The 23989-nt window shown below is 44.1% G+C and overlaps 1 long non-coding RNA gene across 1 annotated transcript in view; it reads right to left on the reverse strand.

Moving 5' to 3' along the window:
• Nucleotides 1–231: 231 nt before the first annotated feature.
• The window catches only part of LOC149749957 (uncharacterized), a 57087-nt gene continuing 33329 nt past the window's right edge, over nt 232–23989 (reverse strand). Inside the window, exons 2-3 of the long non-coding RNA XR_016391921.1 lie at nt 5336–5480; nt 232–3303 (exon numbers count right to left, since the gene is read on the reverse strand). This is a non-coding gene — a long non-coding RNA (uncharacterized LOC149749957). The remainder of the gene's footprint in view (nt 3304–5335; nt 5481–23989) is intronic.

Here is a 23989-nt window from a genome sequence, read left to right on the forward strand (position 1 = left end):
GAACAAGAAAAGGATGTTCATTCTCACCACTTCTCCATTTTATTAGTGATCCTAGCCAGTGATATAAGGCACAAAAAAGAAATAAAAGACATAGAGACTGAAAAGGAAAAAAGCGCCAGAAATCTATTTTTTAAATTCAACCAGATTAGTAAGTGAATTTATTAAGGTTACAAGATACAGGTCAATTTTCAAAAATCAATTGTATTACTTTTTTTTTCTTTTTTTTTTTTGCGGTACGCGGGCCTCTCACTGCTGTGGCCTCTCCCGTTGCGGAGCACAGGCTCCGGACACGCAGGCTCAGCGGCCATGGCTCATGGGCCCAGCCGCTCCGCAGCATGTGGGATCTTCCCGGACCGGGGCACAAACCCGTGTCCCCTGCATCGGCAGGCGGACTCTCAACCACTGTGCCACCAGAGAAATCCTTGTATTACTACTGATTGCCAATGAATAATTAGAAACTGAAATCTTTATAACTATACAATAACATCAATCTATAAAACTATAAAAGAGCATCAAAAACTACTTAAGAATAAAATTAAAGAAATATATGAAAGACACACGTCTTTTGTACATGGAAAACTGCAAAACACAGCAAAGGGAAATTACTCAAGACCTACACAAACTGAGAGATACCCCATGTTCGAATATGGAAAAACCCAACATTGAAATGCCAATCCTCCCTAAATTGACCTATAGACTAAATGCCATCCCATTTAGAATTCTAATATACTTTTTTAAAAAAGAAATCAACAAGATGATTTTAAAATTTATATGAAACTATAAAGGGACAAGAACAGCCAAAACCATTTGAAAAAGAATAAAGTTAGAGAATTTATGTTGTGCAAGGCAGTAATTCCTGGATTTCTCAGTGTTTTTGCACAGTCCTGCCTCCTGAGCAACAGAAATCAGCGTGCTGTAAAGGTGAGGTCTACTCTGATCGCCCAGAAACATTTGCTCTTCACATGTGGTTGTTAAACCTGATCCACCTGCTTCCTTCACGATAAAGCCATCTGCTTCCACTCGAAGGGCGGTGAAACTTCTGATCCCCCACAAAGCTGGTGGCTAACGTTCTGGAGCAGGGACCTTCCTTTCCTCCCCCAAATAAGGAAAAGATAAACCCTCTCTCTCTCTCCCTCTAAGGGAGGGGTAGATATTCCTGCTTCTATATTTCTGTGGTACCATCTCACCGAATGTTCGGGATCTACCTGGCTCTCATCATATCGCTCGTGGGGACCAACACTGTGATGCCGCTCTGGCCACTATTATTCCTAAATAAGTAAGTAAAGATGTGCTTTCTGACTCAAAGTCTTGGTGCTTCTGCCTGTATCGCTATCTACCAATCCACTATCTATCCATCTATCATCTATCTGTCTCTCCAGATACAACTTTGAAGGTGGTAACATCTCAGATTCACAGTTTCAGACTTAACCACACTATCTGATTTCAAGACGTAGCTTAGAGCTAAGTAGTCAAGTTTGGTATTGCAGTAAGGATCGACATGTAGATAAATGAACCCACACCTAAACTATTTTTTTAAATTAATAAGCTTTCTTTTTTAAGAACGGTTCTAGGTTTACAGAAAATTGATCACAAAGTACAGAGCATTTTCACAAACTCCTTCCCACCCACCCCACCCCCACTCTATTATTTACATCTTGTGTGAGTGTGGTACATTTGTTACAACTGATGAACTAGTATTGATGCATTATTATTAACTAAAGTCCATGGTTTATTTTAGGGTTCACTCTGTCTTTCCACATTCTATGGGTTTTGGCAGATGTTTGGTGTGCAAACATTTCATAATAGTACAGAATAGTTTCACAGCTCTAAACACTCCCTGTGCTCCACCTTCTTGTTCCTCCTTCCCTCCCACCCCCCTGGCAACCATCGATCTTTTAATTGTCTACACAGTTTTGCCTTTTTCCAGAAGGTTATGTAGTTGAAGTCACACAGCCTGTAGCCTTTTCAGATGGGCTTCTTTCACTAAGTAATTATGCACTGAAGGATCCTCCGTGTCTTTTCGTGACTTGATAGCTAGCTTCTTTTTAGCCCTGAATGATATTCCATTGTCTGGACGTAGCACAGTTTATTTATCCATTCATTTACTAAAACACATCTTGGTCGCTTCCGAGTTTGAGCAATTATAATTAAAGCTGCTATAAACATCCATGTTCAGGTTTTTGAGTGGGCTTAAGTGTTCAACTCCTCTGGGTAAATACCAAGGAGCGTGACTGCTAAATCATATGGCAAGAGTAGGTTTAGTTTGGTGAGAAGCTGCCAAACTGTCTTCCAGAGTGGCTGCACCGTTCTGCATTCCCACCAGCAATGAATGAGAGTTGCTGTCGCTCCACATCCTCGCCAGCATTGTCAGTGTTTTGAACTTTGGCCACTGAAATAGTTGTGTAGTGGTCAGTCATTGTAGCTTTCATTTTCAATTCCCTGATGACATATGATGTACAGTATCTTTTCAGGTGCTTATTTGCCATCTATATATCTTCTTTGCTGAGGTGTCTGTTCAGATGTTCTGCCTTTTATTAAATTGGGTTGCATGTTTTCTTAATGTTGTGTTTTAAGAGTTTGTGTATTTTGGATACTGCTCCTTTATCAGATACATGTTTTGCAAAGATTTCCTCCCAGAGTGTGGCTTATCTTTTCATTCTCCTAATAGCGTCTTTCTCTAAACAGAAGTTTAAAATTTTAATGCAGTCCAACTTACCAAATTATTTTCTTTGTATATTGTGCTTTTACTGTTGTATCTAAAAAGTCATGCCCAAACCCAAGGTCATCTATATTTTCTCCTATGTTGTCTTCTTCTAGGAGTTTCATAATTTTGCATTTTACATTTAGGGCTATGATCCATTTTGATTTAATTTTTGTGAGAGGTGTATGATCTCCATGTGGAAGGTTGGAGTTGAGTATTTTTCTTCTCCCAGGTTGGTTAAGCTCTGGTTAGTCGGTTTGCTTTTTAGTTTATTCTGTTCATCCTTCCTCTCCCCCGGGGCTGTGGGCTGTGTATGCAGCCCCAGGCACAGAGCGACTTATGTTAGAAGCAGGGAGTGAAGGAGACAAGGGGATTTTCAGGGGAAAAAAAATTTCAGGTCTATAGACACAAACAAGGTAGAAAGCAAAGAACTGGGAGATTTGCAGCCCTGTGTTTTTCCGAACAGACTATAACCTCTTCTTGGATCTCAGCTGTACCAGGATTTCAGGACAAGAGATAGATTCTTGGCTGCGTCATCCAGACACAGAGAGAAAGCCAGCTTGGCCAGGGCTTTTCCTGGGATGGGGCAGCAACCTCTGCCACTGCGGGCAGAAGAAGGAAGACATGCGAATTAGAAAAACAGGAGACTGTGTTAGAAGATAGTTTTCAAAATCTGGGCTGGCCATAAGCTGGAAGTACAGTCCCATCAGAACATCCAGAGCGTGACAGGAGGAAAATTCCATTTTGAAACAACAGGAGTTGCTTGATTTCTGAGCATTTTGATGGCTCGCGCCACCTTTGTAAGGAAATCCAGACACTTTAGGATGGGTGGATATGTATCCTAAGCCCTGCCTTCTGCGTCACATCAACAAACTTGAGATAAATGTTCACCTGAGTTTAAGCCATAAGAACAAACATGACTAAAATCGATTTCATTCCACTGGAAGATCCCAAGTGCGCAACTACAAACATGAGGGACCACGTGGTTTAGGATAAACCTGGTTCCCATGAGACCCAGCTATGAAGAATCTTGGTGGGGGCGGGGCATGGGATCCTAACCTGTGACAGCAGTGGAGCGAAAGTTCCAGCCCACAAGCTGGTCAGGGTGCCTAAAGCGTGGCAAAGAGCAAGAGACCGGTGTCAGATCACACAGCACGGCCAGTGGCCAGCGGGAGCCCCCAAGGCAGCTCTCTCGCCCCTAGGATGGAACCAGAGGCTCAGCACGGGCCTCAGGAGACTTGTGAAATAACAGGGATTGAGGCGCTCACTCTCTCTGAGGAAGTGAAGCAATTTAAAAAAAAAAAATCCATTCATACCATCTTAACAAGGACGAAACTGTCAGCCAGTGTAATGCACTGCTGCTTGGCTACCACCATCACTCCCCATTTCTTCTTTGCCAAAAGAGCTTCTTTCTTTCTTCCTTTCTTCCTTCCTTTTTCTTTCTTTCTCTCTCTCTCTCTCTCTCTTTTTCTCTTTTCTTTCTTTCTTTCTTCCTTTTTTTTTTGACCACAGGGCTTGAAGGATCTTAGTTCCCTGACCAGGGATCGAACCTGTGCCCCCTGCTGTGGAAGCTTGGAGTCCTAACCACTGGACCACCAGGGAATTCTCAAGAGAGCCCTACTTTTGTCACAGTATCTGGGCTTCTCCTCTGTGACTCTTGGATAAGCCAGTCCTAATGGTTCCATTCCCCTCGGCAGTGGTTTATCTAGGGATGTCCCTGTGCCCATTTCTGGCCATTTGTGATATAAGGGGAGGTCTTCTGGGGATGGGGAGCGAATTCCAAGAAACATCTTCTTGTTTATAAAAAGAGTCACAAGTGAAGAAACGATCATTTTTCTTCTGTCTGTATTGCCATATCTGTATGTGAGGCTCGGACCTACCGTGATTATCTTGTGAACACAAGGTGAGCAGCCAGAGTTCTCACTGAGGCTGGAAGGGAGGAAAGAATGGGGACCCCTGGTGACAGTGTGGAGCCACTGAACGAGCCAGCCCTAAAGCCACCCTCCTCTAGACCTCTCGTTAGGCCAAGGAACACATCCCTAATTATTTTAGACAGTTAAGTTAGACAGTTTAGGAGTTTTCTGTTACTTGCATCCAAAATCATTCTAAACTGATACGGAAGGAAGGAAGGAAGGAAGGAAGGAAGGAAGGGGGGAGGGAGGGAGGGAAGGAGGGAAGGAGGAGGGAAGGAGGAATGGGAAAGGTGGGTTTTGAAGCAGAAATACAGCTGCCACTTGTAGATAACAGTCTAGACAGTTGAAGGCAGATGTTTCAATGCAGTAATACGGGAAATGGGAACGTGCTGCCCACCTCACTAAACTTGTAGACCTCTCCCAGAGTTACATCTCCTACAGGAACTAGTCTAAACTAATATAAATAAAACTAAGATTTTGCTTCTCAATGAGTCAATAGATATTCATTGGCCAAATACTCAGCACACAGCATGTGGGGCACTATCAAAGGAGATCAAGATTTATTCCCTCTGAAAAAAATCTCAGAAAGCTCCAATCTATTTCCTTGCAAGAATCAAGGAACTTTGAGGTTCACAATATGCTCATGGCTCATTTACGCATTATCTTTCTATTTCTCAGAAGATTCTGAAACTCAGACAGGAAAACTGTTTTAAATTCTCACATGTCCAGAGAGATGGAAGGCCTTTGAAAGGCACCTGGTCCAGTTTCCCAGCTGAGGTTGGGTGATTCCAAGAGGCCATCCATCTGAAACCAGAACCTAGGTCTTCTGCGGCCAATCTGGTGCTCTTTCTTGTTCATTTTGTTCACTGCAAAGAAAAACAAAAAGAAAAGAAAAAACAAGTCTGTAGCAAAAAGACACCTTCAGGCCTATGCAGAGTCACTCATCATGTGTATTGGATGTAAATTGCATTTGATAACTCAGGTAGGTAAGAAATACAACGCTTTTATGTAACGCTTTTTAATTTCTCTGATTATAGAAATATACTTTCTGATTGGAGCCCTTGTTCCTCTTGCATCTTCATGCATCCTCCATGCTCTGGGTCCCTTCAGAGCCTAGACTCTTGCAGCCCTGAATGCTAAGCATTTGAAACTCTGAAGCAGGATTCTTAAACTTTTGGGGGTCTGGGGAAGCCTATGGACCAGTTCTCAGAAAATGTTGTAATTGCAGAAACATAATGGATTGGATTACAAACTAAGCCAAATATATGGAAATATATTTATCAAAATATTTAAGGGGAGTTCCCTGGTGGCCTAGTGTTTAGGATTCTGGGCTTTCACTGCTGGGGCCCAGATTCAATCCCTGGTTGTGGAACTGAGATCTCGCAAGCTGCGTGGTGCCACCAAAAAACAAAAAAGCTGTTACATAATGCTTCTATTTTAACACATTAAAAAAATAAGACCAACAGGTCTGATGAGTACCACAACTTCCAATGAGTGTAAATGATCATTAGAGGTACCTACAACTACTGTCTTGTGATACGAAAACATCTATGATTTCTATTGGTAATGAAGTCACAAATATTGCCATTACTTACCTCTGTGGTTTGTTGCAGCATTCATAATTGAATTTCAACTAGAGGCTACTGAAAACAGAGATGTGGTATTTCTCCCATCCAACTTCACTCACATTCTAACCACAGACTCCCTGCCCCCCAACCAGTCCATGGATCCCAAGTTAAGAAAGTGTGGGTCAAAAGACTTTTCTCTGCCTTTTTGCTGTATCATCTTTGCCCAAAGCCAGAATGTGGCTGACTGAATGGCGGAAGGCCTAAAAGATAAAAGAAGGTTCAGAAACAAAATTTTGTCCTACCTCAGTTGGGACGGCCTCACCACCCAGAAGTGGAGGAACCTCTACCCTTCCCTCCTGTCACCACTGCTGGTGAAATTTCTTCAGCAAAATTGACAGGTCTGGGACTCCTGGTTAAATGTGATGAATTAGCCATGTACATACATCTCCTTTCCCTTCAAAATAAAAAATATATAAAACCATAAGGGCAAAGATATTGGTAGAGGAGACATCAGAAGATGAACGATTTGAACACATTTCTGAGAGCCAAGAGTGGAGGGGTGGCTAATTTGCAGAGTGAAAGAGGACAGGTGGGATCAATAGTTTGGTTTGCAGAGGGGATGCTAAAGAGAGCACCGATTTTTTTCCATGGGACCTGGGAAGGCTCAGAACTGACGACAGGGAGGTGGGAGGTGGAGTTCACTCCCCCACGCTGAGAAATCAGGCACGTGCCCACCCCACCCATGCAACCTCCTTACCACCCCAAATGCCAAGAGACCAGAAGGAAACAGAGAGGAAGCAGAGTGAGCCTGGGGCTTGAACATAGGATGATTAAGTGAAATTCTTCAAGTTGACTCCCTTCATTCCTAATCTGCTTCCAGAATTCCAGCAGGTTGCCCTCTGGCCCCCAAAGAAAGGGGCGGGAGGGGGGGCTGCGATTGCAGGAATCTTCTCCTAACCCTGAACATGTTGACTTTGGGGCCAATGAAAAGGCCACCTAATCATTCAATGTGGAAGTTCATGAGCAGACAAGCTACATCAGCATAGAGAGCTTCCAAAGACCATCCTGAGCACCTCCCTCTCAAATACGGACGGATAGGCAAGGAGCAAAGAGCATCTGAGAAGAGTCTCCAATACGAGTTTTGCACGGACTCAAATTTGCCTCCCCTACATTCTTCCTCAAGAATGAAGGATTTCCCCCTCCAAATCAAGAGCATAGATGAACAAGAAAAGCAACCCAGGAAGCGGGATTCAAAGGAGAGCAGTAAACAGTAAAGGTAGTTTCAATGAGGACAGCTTTGTCCAGGACAGTACAGACGGGAACAGGAGAGTGAAGAGGTCCGGGAGGGGGTTTCCAGGGGGTTGGAGTGGGAAGGGCAGGAGGAATGGAATTGATTCATCAACTAGCTTATTCACTATTTGAAAAATAATACTAAAATGTTTATAATATCTTAGATGAAGCTTGTGGATCAAATTAAGTTTATAAAAAAGCAAAAAAAATGACAAAACATTGATTATTCATTCCAGGAAAAAGGGAGATGTCGTGAAAGAAAGGAAATGTAATTATAGCACATTCTATGGCTCAGCAGTGGACAGTATTTAAAAGGTCCTAATAATGCTGACACTATTAATACAGCCCTCTCTTTTTTATTTATTTATAAACTGAACTAACTAGCATGCACACAATATCACACAGTCCATGCTGAAGTCTTTTTTTTTCTTTTAACATCTTATTTGGAGTATAATTGCTTTACAATCGTGTGTTAGTTTCTGCTTTATAACAAAGTGAATCAGATACATATACATATGTCAACATATCTCTTCCCTCTTGCATCTTCCTCCCTCCCACCCTCCCTGTCCCACCCCTCTAGGTGGTCACAAAGCACCGAGCTGATCTCCCTGTGCTTTGCGGCTGCTTCCCACTAGCTATCTATTTTACGTCTGGTAGTGTATATATGTCCATGCCACTCTCTCACTTTGTCCCAGCTTACCCGTCCCCCTCCTCGTATCCTCAAGTCCATTCTCTAGTAGGTCTGTATCTTTATTCTTGTCTTGCCCCTAGGTTCTTCTGACCATTTTTTTTCTTTCTTTTTAGATTCCATATATATGTGTTAGCATAGGGTATTTGTTTTTCTCTTTCTGACTTACTTCATTCTGTATGATGGTCTCTAGGTCCAACTACCTCACTACAAATAACTCAGTTTCATTCCTTTTTATGGCTGAGTAATATTCCATTGTATATATGTGCCACATCTTCTTTATCCATTCATCTGTCGAAGGACACTTAGGTTGCTTCCATGTCCTGGCTATTGTAAATAGAGCTGCAGTGAACATTGTGGCACATGACTCTTTTTGGATTATGGTTTTCTCAGGGTATATGCCCAGTAGTGGGGTTGCTGGGTTGTATGGTAGTTCTATTTGTAGTTTTTTAAGGAACCTCCATACTGTTCTCCATAGTGGCTGGATCAATTTACATTCCCACCAACAGTGCAAGAGGGTTCCCTTTTCTCCACACCCTCTCCGGCATTTATTGTTTGTAGATTTTTTGATGATGGCCATTCTGACTGGTGTGAGGTGATATCTCATTGTAGTTTTGATTTGCATTTCTGTAATGATTAATGATGTTGAGCATTCTTTCATGTGTTTGTTGGCAATCTGTACATCTTCTCTGGAGAAATGTCTATTTAGGCCTTCTGCCCATTTTTGGATTTGGTTGGTTGTTTTTTGGATATTGAGCTGCATGAGTTGCTTATATGCTTTGGAGATTAATCCTTTGTCAGTTGCTTCATTTCCAAATATTTTCTCTAATTCTGAGGGTTGTCTTTTCGTCTTCTTTAAGTTTTCCTTTGCTGTGCAAAAGCTTTGAAGTTTCATTAGGTCCCATTTGTTTATTTTTGTTTTTATTTCCATTTCTCTAGGAGGTGGGTCAAAAAGGATCTTGCTGTGATGTATGTCATAGAGTGTTCTGCCTATGTTTTCCTCTAAGAGTTTGATAATTTCTGGCCTTACATTTAGGTCTTTAATCCATTTTGAGTTTATTTTTGTGTATGGCGTTAAGGAGTGTTCTAATTTCATTCTTTTACATGTAGCTATCCAGTTTTCCCAGCACCACTTATTGAAGAGGCTGTCTTTTCTCCCCTGTATATTCTTGCCTCCTTTATCAAAGATAAGGTGACCATATGTGCAGGGGTTTATCTCTGGGCTTTCTATCCTGTCCCATTGATCTAGATTTCTGTTTTTGTGCCAGTACCATACTGTCTTGATTACTATTGCTTTGTAGTATAGTCTGAAGTCAGAGAGCCTGATTCTTCCAGCTCCATTTTTCGTTCTCAAGATTGCTTTGGCTATTCGGGGTCTTTTGTGTTTCCATACGAATTGTGAAATTTTTTGCTCTAGTTCTGTGAAAAATGCCAGTGGTAGTTTGATAGGGATTGCATTGAATCTGTAGATTGCTTTGGGTAGTAGAGTCATTTTCACAAGTGTTGATTCTTCCAATCCAAGAACATGGTATATCTCTCCATCTATTTGCATCATCTTTAATTTCTTTCATCAGTGTCTTATAATTTTCTGCATACAGGTCTTTTGTCTCCTTAGATAGGTTTATTCCTAGATATTTTATTCTTTTTGTTGCAGTGGTAAATGGGAGTGTTTTCTTAATTTCACTTTCAGATTTTTCATCATTAGTGTATAGGAATGCCAGAGATTTCTGTGCATTTTTTATCCTGCTACTTTACCAAATTCATTGATTAGCTCTAGTAGTTTTCTGGTAGCATCTTTAGGATTCTCTATGTATAGTATCACGTCATCTGCAAACAGTGACAGCTTTACTTCTTCTTTTCCGATTTGGATTCCTTTTATTGCTTTTTCTTCTCTGATTGCTGTGGCTAAAACTTCCAAAACTATGTTGAATAATAGTGGTGAGAGTGGGCAACCTTGTCTTATTCCTGATCTTGGTGGAAATGGTTTCAGTTTTTCACCATTGAGGATGATGTTGGCTGTGGGTTTGTCATATATGGCCTTTACTATGTTGAGAAAAGTTCCCTCTATGCCTACTTTCTGGAGAGTTTTGATCATAAATGGGTGTTGAATTTTGTCAAAAGCTTTCTCTGCATCTATTGAGATGATCATATGGTTTTTCTCCTTCAATTTGTTAATATGGTGTATCACGTTGATTGATTTGCGTATATTGAAGAATCCTTGCATTCCTGGGATAAATCCCACTTGATCATAGTGTATGATCCTTTTAATGTGCTGTTGGATTCTGTTTGCTAGTATTTTGTTGAGGATTTTTGCATCTATATCCATCAGTGACATTGGCCTGTAGTTTTCTTTCTTTGTGACATCTTTGTCTGGTTTTGGTATCAGAATGATGGTGGCCTCGTAGAGTGAGTTTGGGAGTGTTCCTCCCTCTGCTATAGTTTGGAAGAGTTTGAGAAGGATAGGTGTTAGGCTCTTCTCTAAATGTTTGCTAGAATTCGCCTGTGAATCCATCTGGTCCTGGGCTTTTGTTTGTTGGAAGATTTTTAATCACAGTTTCAAATTCAGTGCTTGTGATTGGTCTGTTCATATTTTCTATTTCTTCCTGGTTCAGTCTCGGAAGGTTGTGCATTTCTAATAATTTTTCCATTTCTTCCAGGTTGTCCATTTTATTAGTATATAGTTGTGTGTAGTAATCTCTCATGATCCTTTGTATTTCTGCAGTGTCAGTTGTTACTTCTCCTTTTTCATTTCTAATTCTGTTGATTTGAGTCTTCTCCCTTTTTGAAGTCTTTTAAAAATTAATTAATTAATTTTTATGTTTGGCTGCGTTGGGTCTTCGTTGCTGCACACAGGCTTTCTCTAGTTGCGGAGAGCGGGTGCTTTGTTGCGGTGCACGTGTTTCTCATTGCAGCGGCTTCTCTTTGTTGTGGAGCAAGGGCTCTAGGCGCCCAGGCTTCAGTAGTTGTGGCACATGGGGTCCGTAGTTGTGGCTTGTGGGCTCTAGGGCACAGGCTCAGTAGTTGTGGCTCACGGGCTTAGTTGCTCTGTGGCATGTGGGATATTCCTGGACCAAGGCTCAAACCCGTGTCCCCTGCATTGGAAGCGGATTCTTAACCACTGTGCCACCAGGAAAGTCCCCAGCCCTCTCTTTTAAAAAAAAAAAAAAAAAAAAAATTTATTGAAATATAGTTGATTTAACAATGTTGTGTTAAGTTCTGCTGTACAGCAAAGTGATTCAGTTATACATATATATTCTTTTTCATTTTTTTCCATTATGGTTTATCACAAGATATTGAATATAGTTCCCTGTGCTATAGAGTAGGACCTTGTTGTGTATCCATTCTCTATACTAGTTTGCATCAATACAGTCCTCTCTCAAGATACAACCACCACATGGGGGAGGGAGAAAGGGGGTGGTACATTATAGAGAAATGCTCAGCTGTTAGACTCAGAAGTCAAGAGAAAATGTCTAAACTTGATGAACTGAGAAATAGCAGAGTAAGGGCATTGTTTGAGAAATATGAAGGTAAATACTAGAAGAAAGAGCTACAGGAAACTGAAGTGTTTGCCCTGGAGAGTGGGCAACAGGGGCTCTTTACTGGACAGAGCCACCAGGAGAGAGGTAGAGGCTAAGCCAGCGTGAGGGGGCTGACCTGCTTTGTGCAAACACCAGGGCCTAAAACAGATCTTCTGATTAACAGAAATACAGTGGCGGGTTGGGGCACCTGGCCTTACAAAATGATGCTCTTTTCTGCTCCTGGAACATGACATAGATCACTTCATCTCCATCGAGGTTGGCATTATCATGTTCACCTTCTAAATAACGAGAAAAGTCATTACTTCCCTAAGGTCACGACGCTAGGAATCTGGATTTGGAGCCGTGTCTGTGTGAATCCAAGGGTGAGCTTTTCCGTTAGTTCCAGGGTGCGAGTGTGTGTTTTCTGACTTTATGACTTGAGAAACATGCTTGTGTCAACTCGGAATAGACCCCTCTGTGAAAGTAAGAGCACATTACAGAAAATAGGATGGCAAGGCAAGAGACCAGATTCTCAGCAACCAACCTCAGGCCCACAGGGGGCAGTGCCGCCGCCCACACTGCCTGCTCTGGGGCAGCCCAGAAACCCCAGGCTGATCAGCCCCATGCTGTGAGCCTCTGCTTAGCCCAGACTCCAACCAGACCCTCCCCCGATCCCAGTGCAGGAATGGCTGCCCCACCCCACTTCACCCCACTTAGCTGACTTCTTAACAAATGAATCAGAGTTTTAGATGAAGCTCCTATAAAACCATGGGCCACTCAGAGACTGCAAATTGCTAACAGATGTCTTTTGGGTTAGAGTACAGTCACATTCCTGCCAACGATAAAAATGAGAGGTTAGAGAACAGATCATTTTATTATCCCATAAAGAAAACCAGCCAATTGTGCATTTGTGTTTTTCAGGTATATGTGAAGTGAATTTTGAAATCTCCTGGAAAGAACCATATTTTTATAGCTAAAGAAGGTCTTGGCTATTAGAGGTGAAGCCCTGAGCATCTAAATTTATTCGTTTGAAAATAGAGTGTGTATATCTGCATTGCTTATATATCGGGATGGGGTGGGGGGGTTCTTTTAAACTTTATTTATACATGCTACCATGAGCCATTCCAACATAATGCTAAAACTTCATCAGAGCCTAAACCTTTTCCTTATTTGTTCCTATTCTATAATCATATACAATAAATTATAGGATTTCAGCTAAAAGGAGATATATATATATATGCACACATATATATATACCACATGTATGTGTATGTATAGGCTATAATTTTTCTCTTTGTGGCTAATGGGTGGGGTGTCCATTGCATATTTTTACTTATCCAGCTTAGAGTGTGGTTATCATAAGATTTCTATTTTAAGAGCACTTATTAGCCTGGTTAAACACTCCTAAAATGTCAATTGTCAAAACCTTTAAAATTAATCAGCTGAGCTTGATTAGGGACAAGCTTAATTTAGCAATTAGTCTGACCAAACTGTCTTTTACTATATAAGAAGAGTTTATAATAAAGAACATTTCTCTGCATAATTATTTTTGCCAGGCACAGTAAATTCAAAAATCATAACCCATACACATACAGAGTCAGCTTGCACTGTAGGGATGGCAGCTAAAAATGTCACTGGCTTATAATAAATTCAGATCCCCAATGTTCCAGGTTAAACCTAAAGACAAAGATAAACATTGCAATGTCAAAAATACCAGTGGAGTTAGCCTTTCCCTGTGCTGTTCGAATGTATACAGTTGCTAGCTCCCTTGAAGCAGGGGCTATGAAGCTCAGAGGGGGGAAATTTGACCATATTTCTGACTAGTTCATTCAGCCAGAAGCCAGCAGGCCTCCAGCACTTGTTTTAGTTTGGTTGCAGAGGGCCCTGAGCCAGAGAAGAAAACAGGCTGGGCTCACCACAAAGGAACTCTCTTCCCCCACCACTTTTCAGTCCTGAGGCTTTGAGCGTTTTGATGCTCCTCTGGATTTAATCATGCAAATGTGAGCCTCTCTGAGCTGGACGTCTTGGAGGAAGAGGTTTCTGAGACTAAGCAGGTTGCAGCCCAGCCCACCCCTCAAATGCACGTTGCCTATAACCCCGTCCTTAGGGGGATGCACTGCCATGACCTAAGCAAAGAGTAGGGAGTTCCAATCAACCAATTAGTCACCCACTCAATCAGTCAACCAGTTGATCAACCAATCTATCAGTCTGTGTTTACTAAGCGTCTGCCAAGTGCCCAGCTCTTGCTCTCTGCACATCGTGTCTGGAGGTGAAGACAAGTGAGCAGAAAAGAGGGGCTGCAGCATCACCGGGAAACAGAAAGCAGTATTTGCTGACTCAGCGCCAACAGCTCAATTCAAAACCAACACCAAACACTGCAGTGTGAGGCAGGTGGTTCTGGGGAAGGCAGAGTGTTCAGAGGAGAACAACAGTGAGGGCGCACGGTGTGTCTGGAGCAGCCGGTCCCTGGAGTCAGCAGAGTCGGGGGAGAGAGCTCTCCGCCTGCACCGGGCAACGCGCAGAGGACCCCCGGCCCTGCCGGCCCGGCAACTGCCAGCCCCGCAACTGCCAGCCCCTTGCTCCAGGCTGGTCTCAGCCAGAAGGGACTTAGGGGGCTCTGCCCCGTGCCACCAAGTGGTAGGAGCCACGTAATATCTAGATGTGAACCCTGGCGAAGAGGCAGCACAACTGTGGGCTTCGAGGAAAGGTGACCGTTGAGACGACTATCCCAACGGATCAACTTCCAAGTTTCATTCCAGCCACCAACTGAGGCTGTTTGGCTGACAATTAATTAACTCCTCAGAGTGGACTCACAGGGACAGTGACAGGCGTTGTCATCATGAACCACAGGCTGGAATCGGGACCTTTATATTAGTGCAGCCTCCTCCCCGATGGCTGAGCACCTGGCCTCGTACAGGAGGGGTTGGCTCGTGGGATGCTTCGGAGGAGTGAAAGGGCTACGCATTTCCTGTGTCGATTGAAAATGATCATCTTGTTTCATCTTAGTGTACTTTCAAATTAGCCTCCATCTGTCCAATTACCCTGGCATAATAGAGAAGTGCACACGGAAAACATTACCCGGCCTCTTAAAAAATCATTTTGTTGACAATTTTGAGTAGATGATCAAGCAGTTAAAATGATAACCATTTCCTTGAGCATCCTTAAGTAGAGTCATAGATAAAGAGTACTCAAATTTTCAGGAAAATCACCTTAATGATGTCTACTTGCCCCTTTATGGCAGACTGAAAACTTGTTTTACTTTTCCTGTTAGAGAATATGTAGGAGAGTCTCCTTTGTGTCCTAACAGAATGTTCTCAACCTGCCAGCTATGAACACTTTGAGGAGCAAATGACTCTCTGTACCAGAGGAAGGCCAGTCTCACTGACAATAAGTACTTTTAGAAGAAGTCAAAAGATTATGAGTTATTTCTACCCATTCTTTTCCATTCCAAAACTAGTTATTCAAGGAACAGGATATCACTGGTCCTTAGGGAACGCTAAACCTGCCCGCATGGAAAACTGTCTAGTACAACGTGGATAAGAATGGAAGCAAAAGTTGAGCCCCAAGTAATTTACATCTAAAGCAATTATAAAGCCAGAAAAAGCCCTCAGAATTTTGGGGGGTGTTCTTTTGTCTGCTTTAAGCAAAAAGCAAAGGTGGGTCCTGGATGGTGAATTTATTGCTACAGTGTGTGACCACCTCACAAGGGAAGAAGTACCCTTTAAAGAAGATAGAAATCCAGAAGACAAAAAAGTGAGTTTCCTCTACTCTCACTGCAGACCAGGATTCCTGCACAGACAACAAAAGAGCTTTTACTCAGCAGACTTATTAGGTACATGCTCTCAGATTCTTACAGACAGAACTTGAAAACGTCAGCCTATAAGCCTTCTAGCCGGTTCTCCCCTTGTGTAGTCCAAGTAGAACAGAAGTAGTATTTGATGGCAAGGAGAGACAGCACCCTGAAACCACCCCCTGTCTACTGAGCAAGTGGTATTTTCAAGTTTTCTTCCAATCCGAGCTTTTTTAAAGCTTGGCCCAGTTCTGCTCAGGCCCCAAAATCATGAGTCTAAATCAATTTGTTGAGCAGACTCATACATGTTCTGAGTTTGAGACTGTAACACAAGAAAGAAAACAAGGACAGAATGACTATTTCAGCACCTGAGTTTATTAGTTCCACTTCACATGTGTCTGAGGATGGCCTCTGAGTGACACAGCATTGATGTTTCTGCATGTGTTGGATTTCTTGATTTCACTAACAGCATGGATTTTTTTTTAAGTGCTTCTGACTCATGCACAGGTGGTGCCTGACATGAGCCCACACACCATTTGTTCACAAATAAGTCGAAGACCTCATTCATTAAGAGCCTTGTCCTGCAAACCCCGAGCCCAGACTACCAGGAAGCTCTTCCAGCAACTCGAATGTCTAGAAATGTCCTCATCTCTCAGCTGCATGTTCCCAGACGCTGTGTTATCATGGAATTCTCCCTTACACACACGCACATAGCTTTGACAAGGTGTTGTGTTGGTCTGGTGAACTCTGAGTTGAAGTTAGGGATTTTTTTTTTCTTTCTGAGTGCTGAAGTTAGATCCTAGAAGGGCTTAAAGGGAGGTTTGGTTCAAAGTCTTCTTCGGCCCCCCAAGACAGTCTTTTTTTACCTAGGATTTATTTTTTAGAGCAGTTTTAGATTCATAGCAAAACTGAGCAGAAGGTACAGAGTTCCTGTACACCCCTGTCCCCGCAGGACGTGCTCTGCCTGCCCCACTATCAACATCCTGTACCAGATGGTACATTTGTTACAAGTGACGAACTACACTGACATTATCACCCAAAGCCCGCAGTTTACATTGGGTTCACTCCTGGCATCCTACGTCTGTGTGTATAATGACAGATACCTACTGCTGCAGTTGGCTTCACTGCCCTGAAAGTCCTCTGTGCGCCACCTCCTCCCAACCCTTGGCAATCACCGATCTTCCCACTGTCTTCACAGATTTACCTTTTCCTGAATGCCTCAGAGTTCGAAACACACAGTATGTAGTCCTTTCATTTTTTTATTTTCATTTTTATCTTTTTATTTTGGCCAAGCCCCACGGCTTGCGGGATCTTAGTTCTCCAACCAGGGATTGAACCTGGGCCCTGGCAGTGAAAGCGCCAAGTCCTAACCACTGGACCGCCAGGGAATTCCCTATGTAGTCCTTTTAGATTGGCTTCTTTCACTTGGTAATACACATTTAAGGTTCCTCCCTGTCTTTTCATGGCTTGATAGCTCATTTGTTTTTAGCGCTGAATAGTATTCCATTGTCTGGATGTGCCACGGTTTATCCATTCACCTACTGAAGAACATCTTCATTGTTTCCAAGTTTGGGCGATTATGAATAAAGCTACTATGTGTGTACAGGTCTTTGTGTGAACACAAGTTTTCATTTCATTGGGATAAATATCAAGGAGTGTGACTGCTGGATCGTATGGTAAGAAAGAGTATGTTTAGTTTTGTAAGAAACTGCAAAACTGTCTTCCAAAGTAGCTGCACTATTTTGCATTCTCACCAACAATAAGTGAGAGTTCCTGTTGCTCCACATCGTCACCAGCCTTTGTCGTCAGTGTTTTGGATTTTAGCCATTCTAAAAGGTGTGTAATGGTATCTCATTGTTTCATTTTGCAATTCCCTCATGACATGATGTTCAGCACTTTTTCATGTGCTTACTTGCCATCTGTGTATCTTCTGTGCTGAGATGTCTGTTCAGGCCCTTTGCCCACTTTCTTTTTTTTTTTTTGCGCGGTACGCGGGCCTCTCACTGTGGTGGCCTCTCCCGTTGCGGAGCAACAGGCTCCAGACGCACAGGCTCAGCGTCCATGGCTCACGGGCCTAGCCGCTCCGCAGCATGTGGGATCTTCCCGGACCGGGACACAAGCCTGTGTCCCCTGCATCGGCAGGCGGACTCTCAACCACTGCGCCACCAGGGAAGCCCTGCCCACTTTTTAATAAGATAGTCTTTTGAAATCCAGTTCTTATCCGAGTCAATTATAGGACCCAGAGAGAAACCAGGTGCAAGGAGATTACATGTGCGGACTCTGGAGGCAGACCGCATGGATTCAAAACCCAGATCTGCCCCTCTCTAGCTGTGTGTCTTTGGGCAAGTTACCTCACCTCTCTGAGCCTCCATTTCCTTCTCTGTAAAATGGGAACAATAATAATAGTCTCTACCTTGCAGGGTTGTTATGTGAGTTCCACACATTAATACATGTCAACCACTTTGATCAGCGCTAGGCATGTGGGGTGCACTCAGCATTCAGCAGGCCTTCCAAACAGACAAAGGACACGCCACCTAAGATCTGCTCTGTTACCAACATATCATCAAGGCTCACCTGTAAATACCCATCAGTTAGTAAGAGCATTCTTCTGGGTTTTGAATTTTAACCATCACACCAAACATTTGAGGTCGGTATTGTTACCTTCATTTGATAACAGAGGGAAACAGTGACCCATGTTGGACAGCCAGGGGGGCAGCACCAGGGTTTGAACTCAGGCCCATCTGACTCCTGAGTCTGGGTTCCTAGTCACTTCTATGCTCCCTTAAGCTATTAACTAAATTTATCTGCTTCTTTCAATCTGACACCTATTAGGTGAACTCTATGAGATTGCTGATATTGGACCATTGTTGCCCTAAATTTTATATGGATCATCCTAGTAGTGAAAAAGATACTTCATTTAGAACATCACCCGAGAGGGGGTCTGGAGAGAGATGGCTGTGCCGAGCTCCCTGGGGGAAGAAAGGGCTTGTTCTGGACAGCAGTGGAGGTTCCCGCGAGCAGCGGGGCACTCACTCCCGGGGGGAGGAGCCTGAGAGCTGGACCTGGGTGGGAAAGACCGGCACTGTCCACTTGCCCACTTCACCAAGAGCAGCCCCTATGGGTCCACCAAGCTGGAAACGGCAGCATGGGCGGGCCCAGCCGTTCAGAAGCCAGGAAAAAATTTTTCTTTACTATCTAAAAAACTGTGATTACCGTGCTTTCAAAACTGTCTCTGAGAGCAAGAACCATCTTATTAGATACCCTGTAAATAGTATTTGGCTCACTGTGGAAGCTTAATAGATATTTCAGAATTAGAAGAAAAGCCATAATAAGTCCCTTGTTGATGGAAACACAAGCACTCTCTGGCTTCTCCTGGCCCACTCCCCAGTCCTGAGGGGGCCCTGCAGATGCTCAGATGCGGAGGACAGCGTGCTGGGCTTGCTGAGCTTGGGAAGGACCCACCTCCCCTGGGTCCCCGGTCCCTGCATCTGCCAGCCTGGGGTTCTTCTCCACTTCTGTCCAGGGGGTGATGGTCCTACCACCTTATCAAAGGCAGTCACCTTAATTCCAAGTTGGGTAAGACTAACAGGAAACCCTGCAAAACTATGATATAATGTCAACACCCCCTTTTCTGTCCTGTGACCAGAAAAAGCAGGTACTCAGGTGTTCCCTGAGCCTCCCCACTGGCTACTCGGACCAGACAAACAGTTGGAGCAGTTTCCGCCCTGGGGTTAAAAATCCACTCAGGGAGGCCGGCTGATGCACAGGGCAGCTAGAGATGGGCACGCTGCCACTCCTGAGTGTGACACTCAGAGGAAATCAGTGACACCTCTACCCGGGGGCAGCTGCAGCTAAAACTCAGTGACAGTCGGATCTGGAAGGTGGCCACAAGATGGGAAACCAAGGGAACTCCGTGGTGGTCCAGTGGTTAAGATTCCGTGCTTTCACCGCCAAAGCTGAGGGCCCGGGGTTCGATCCCTGGTCGGGAATTAAGATCCCACAAGCTGCCATGCATGGCCAAAAAAAAAAGAAGAAAAAGGATATGGGAGATCAAGATAAGGCGTGGAGGTGGCAGGAAGATGAGTGGGGAGAGCAGGGATGCGTAGGGGGCCGGGATGTGGGTGGAGCTTGGGCAGCAACAGGGATTCCCTGGGAGCCCCAGGTCCCTAGCACCAGGGACGCCCACGGTTGGCACTAAGTGGACAGATCTCCATCTCGTTCACATACTCCCGCCCACACTCGACCTCAAATAACCATCTGAGGTGCGTGCTGTCCCCGTTTGCTGGTGGGGACCCTGAGCCCGCCACACAGTTTGCAAGAGGCAGAACCTGGACACGACCCAGGTTCAAGCCCAAATGCTGTGTGTTCTTTATACTGAGGCCTACTGCTTATAGGGCTAAAGGTCGCTCCTGCCCAAGCCGTTCCCACTTGTGGTCTAGTAATAACCACAGCACCTCACATGTCTCTTTACCCAGCTGTTCACTCTTACACCCGATTTACGCATTAGAGATTTCCTCTTTTCACAGAGCCAATACTCAATCGTGGGCGAGTGACACTAAAAACTTCATGTTCTGACAGTCATTTCTGAAAAAAAAAAGCTGTCCCAGTACAAGGTAGCATTCACAGAAAGGCAGTTGGGCCAGGAGCTGAATGAATGTCCGCGAGGATGCGGTAATAACCAAGGCAAGGATGCTGCCTGCGTTCCCAGACTTGAGCCACGCTTCAATTAGCGGTTTTTACAGGAGCCACAGGAGTGGATTAACCTTGTGACCTGAGGACTTGCTCAGAAGTGGGCTCTTTTTCCACACTCCCTGCCTTGGTGGATGACTGGCTTCATCCCTTAATACCCAATGTGAAATGAAATGTGTAAAACAGTAACCAAATCACTGACACCAGATGTGATGCCAAATGCTTGGAATTACCCAAAACAGCTGAATCAGGGCCGCCATCCACATTTCTCCAGCTTCCGGACTGGAAGATGGCCCTGGGGGGTCTGCTGGGGCTGCAGCCACAGCTGTCACCTGGCAGCTCGACCCTGGAGCCCTGCCCTTCCAGCCTGCCAGGTTGGTGGCTGTCTGGGACAGTGACCCCCAGCCCTGGAGGCTGCCCTGCAGCTGCTCTGCTTTTGTGTAATCAGTTCTTTGCCTCCTGATAGGACTTCACAGCCGCCCCAGGAACGAGCGCCTTCCCCCACGCACTTGGTTCTCATTCCATTTCCCTGAGAAGTCAGATCTGCCCGCTAATCACTGCACAGCCGCCCCAGGAACGAGCCCCTTCCCCCACGCACTTGGTTCTCATTCCATTTCCCTGAGAAGTCAGATCTGCCCGCTAATCACTGCACAGTCTTATCAAGAGACTAATGAATTTAAGAGGCAGAGAAGCTAAATGCCCACCGCCCAGGAGTACAGCTGTGTCTTCTGTGCATCCCCCCCGCATTTTCTGCCGGTGCTGGACATCTGATGGACGTCTGGAAGCTTTGTTTTGCTCTGCGCAGCTGCTTCTCTGTACCATACATCAAAGGAGGCGCATTTCCACCCTCATCTCCTGGGCACACAGTATGCAGCGTTTGAGGGAGTTTTAAGGAATTGAGTACTTGCATTTAATGAGATTCTTCCTTCACTGGTTCCCACTGCAAGATGGTTTTGCATTAACAGAATTATAATGCCATAATGCTCCACTTTAATTATGGCCAGTGGCAGCTGGCACCCCAGTTCATGTTAATGATATGCAACTTGCGTGCATCGATTCCTACTCAAAGTTGGGAGTGCTGTGTCAAGTGGCGTGCGCCCTTCTGACTTAATAAGGAAGGCAGTGATGAGGTCCCTGTTTTCATGATCTGTTATCTTTTGCTACTTCCCTGGTCCTAACAGCCTCACAGTCTCATCAAACCCACTAAAACTCACAGAGCCTGATCTTCTGACTTCATTCCTTTTCTTAAACAGGCTCCTAAGACTCCCAGCTGCAGTCCTTTGGAATAAAATCAGATCACAGCAGGGTACTTACAAGTAGAAAGAACATCAAGAAATTTCATTCGTTTGTTCATGCAATAAACAAATTCGGACAATAAACAAGAAGCAAATGTGTCGAATGTCAGAAGGTAGTAAGAATTATGAAGACAAGTTGGATAAGGGGATAGAGACTGTTGGACTGAGGGTACAGTTTGCTGTTTTACGTTATTTGGTCAGAAGGCCTGACCCAGAGGATGGAGTGCCCTGGAGGAGAGGGAGACACGTGGGTGAGTCGTGCTCATATCTGTTCAGGGCAAAAGGACCATCACAAAGGGCCTAAGACAGGAACGTGCCTGGCACGTTTGGGAAAGAGCAAAGAGGCCATGGCCGTCGGAGTCATGCACGAAAAGGGAAGACTTAGGAGATGAGGTCAAGGAGAGAGCAGGGGCCAAATAATACCAGACTGTGGCCAGCGCGAGGACATGGGCTGTGGCTTGAGCTGCATGAGAAACCGATGCGATTTCAGCAGAGGCGAGGCATGCCATGATCACGTTTCAACAGGCTGCTGTATTACAAGCAGACTTTTGGGGGCATGGACGGAGGCAGAGAGACCCATCAGGAGTTGTATTCATTTGCTAGGGCTGCCTTAAGACTGGGTGGCTTAAACAACAGAAACTTATCTTCTCACAGTTCCAGAGGCTAGAAGTCCAAGATCCAGTTGGCAAGCTTGGTTTCTCCTGAGGTCTCTCTCATTGGCATGCAGAAAGCTGCCTTCTCTGTGTCTCCCAGAGCTTTTCTTCTGTGTCCTCACATGCCTGGTGTCTGTTCCTCTTCTTATAAGGATGCCAGTCATATTGGATTAGGGTCCCTTCCATTTAACCTTAAGTTAACCTTCTTTTTAAAAGCCCTGCCTCCAAATACAGTCACACTGGGGGCTAGTGATTTAACTTATGTATATATTTTGGAAGGGTACAACTTAGTCCATGGGAATTCCCTGGCAGTCCAGTGGAAAGACTCCACGCTTTCACTGCCAGGTGCTTGGGTTCAATCCCTGCTTGGGGAACTTAGATGCCACAAGCTGTGTGGTGCAGCCAAAAAAAAAAAAAAGCAATTTAGTCCATAGCAGTATGTGAGTGAAATAATGCCAACAAAAGATGACCATGCTTGAACCATGGTCATACTAGTGGATATGGTGAGAAGAAGCTAGATTTGGGCTCTTTTCCTGAAAGTTGGATTAGATAGAATCATGTTTGTACCAGTTTTCATGAGCATCATGATGGCAATAAATACTCAAAACTCATCACTTCCTAACTATTTTACTACATTTTATTATTGTCTGTGCTCTTGAAGCTATTTATATTTCTTATATCCACATGGTGGAAATCGTATACAGTGGAATACATGTCCCATCTCAACTTCAAGTTCAATGAGGTCACTGGGCAGCTTGAAATCAGCCACTGTGGGAGTATTTACACCTCGGAAATTGGCAGATACTACAAATCAGGGCTTGATTTGATTTACTGTTTTGTTGATTGTCTAGACTTAAGAAAGTAATAGGAAAAACTGCTACATTGCCAAACGCACAGAAAATTCAGGAAATATTTTTCAGTTTTCAAAAACCATTATCCAGTTCAGCAAATCAGTCACTCGTGTTGTTGGTGAACCAGTGAGTGAAGTTATGACACACATCTTGCTTGTTTCACTTTCATCTTAACTTGTTCACTTAAAGGAAAATATCAACCAACATGCATGATGGAACCACACTTGTTCTCTAGTTGTAACCTTAGGTTGCCTGTGGACACAGAGTTTGACAAAAATCAATGAAGCCGACTTCCCTGGTGGCGCAGTGGTTAAGAATCCACCTGCCAATGCAGGGGACACGGGTTCCATCCCTGTTCCAGGAAGATCCAACATACCATGGAGCAACTAAGCCTATGCGCCACAACTACTGAGCCTGCGCTCTAGAGCCCACGAGCCACAACTACTGAAGCCCGCATGCCCAGAACCCGTGCTCCACAACAAGAGAAGTCACCGCAATGAGAAGCCCGCGCACCGCATTGAAGAGTAGCCCCCGCTCGCCGCAACTAGAGAAAGCCCAGCCTGTGCACAGCAACGAAGACCCAACACAGCCAAAAATAAACAAATAAAATAAATACATTTTTTAAAAAAAGAAATGAAATTTTTTAAAAAATCAATGAAGCCATTCTGTGAGAATTAATTGGCTATATGGAATTTACAATAAAAATTGTAAATACCGTTGACTCTTGAACGGTAAGGGTTTAAACTGCACTGGTTCACTTAGACACGGCTTTTTTTCACTAAATTATGTGCTACAGTACTACTCAGTTAGTTGTATCCACGGTTAGTTGATGCAGGACCGCAGAAACAGAGGGCCGACTGTAAAGTTACACTTGGACTTGCCACTGTGCAGGGGTTGGCGCCCTTAACCTCTCTGTTGTTCAAGGGTCAACTGTATTGTTAAAATTGTACATTTCATGAGAATTCCCTGGCTGTCCAGTGGTTAGGACTCTGCGCTCTCATGGCCAAGGGCTGGGGTTCAATCCCTGGTCAGG

Source organism: Delphinapterus leucas, chromosome 2, assembly GCF_059928025.1.
Source record: "Delphinapterus leucas isolate spDelLeu-1000000601 "Yukka" chromosome 2, BTC_Dleu_Yukka2, whole genome shotgun sequence".
Lineage (NCBI taxonomy): Eukaryota > Metazoa > Chordata > Mammalia > Artiodactyla > Monodontidae > Delphinapterus > Delphinapterus leucas.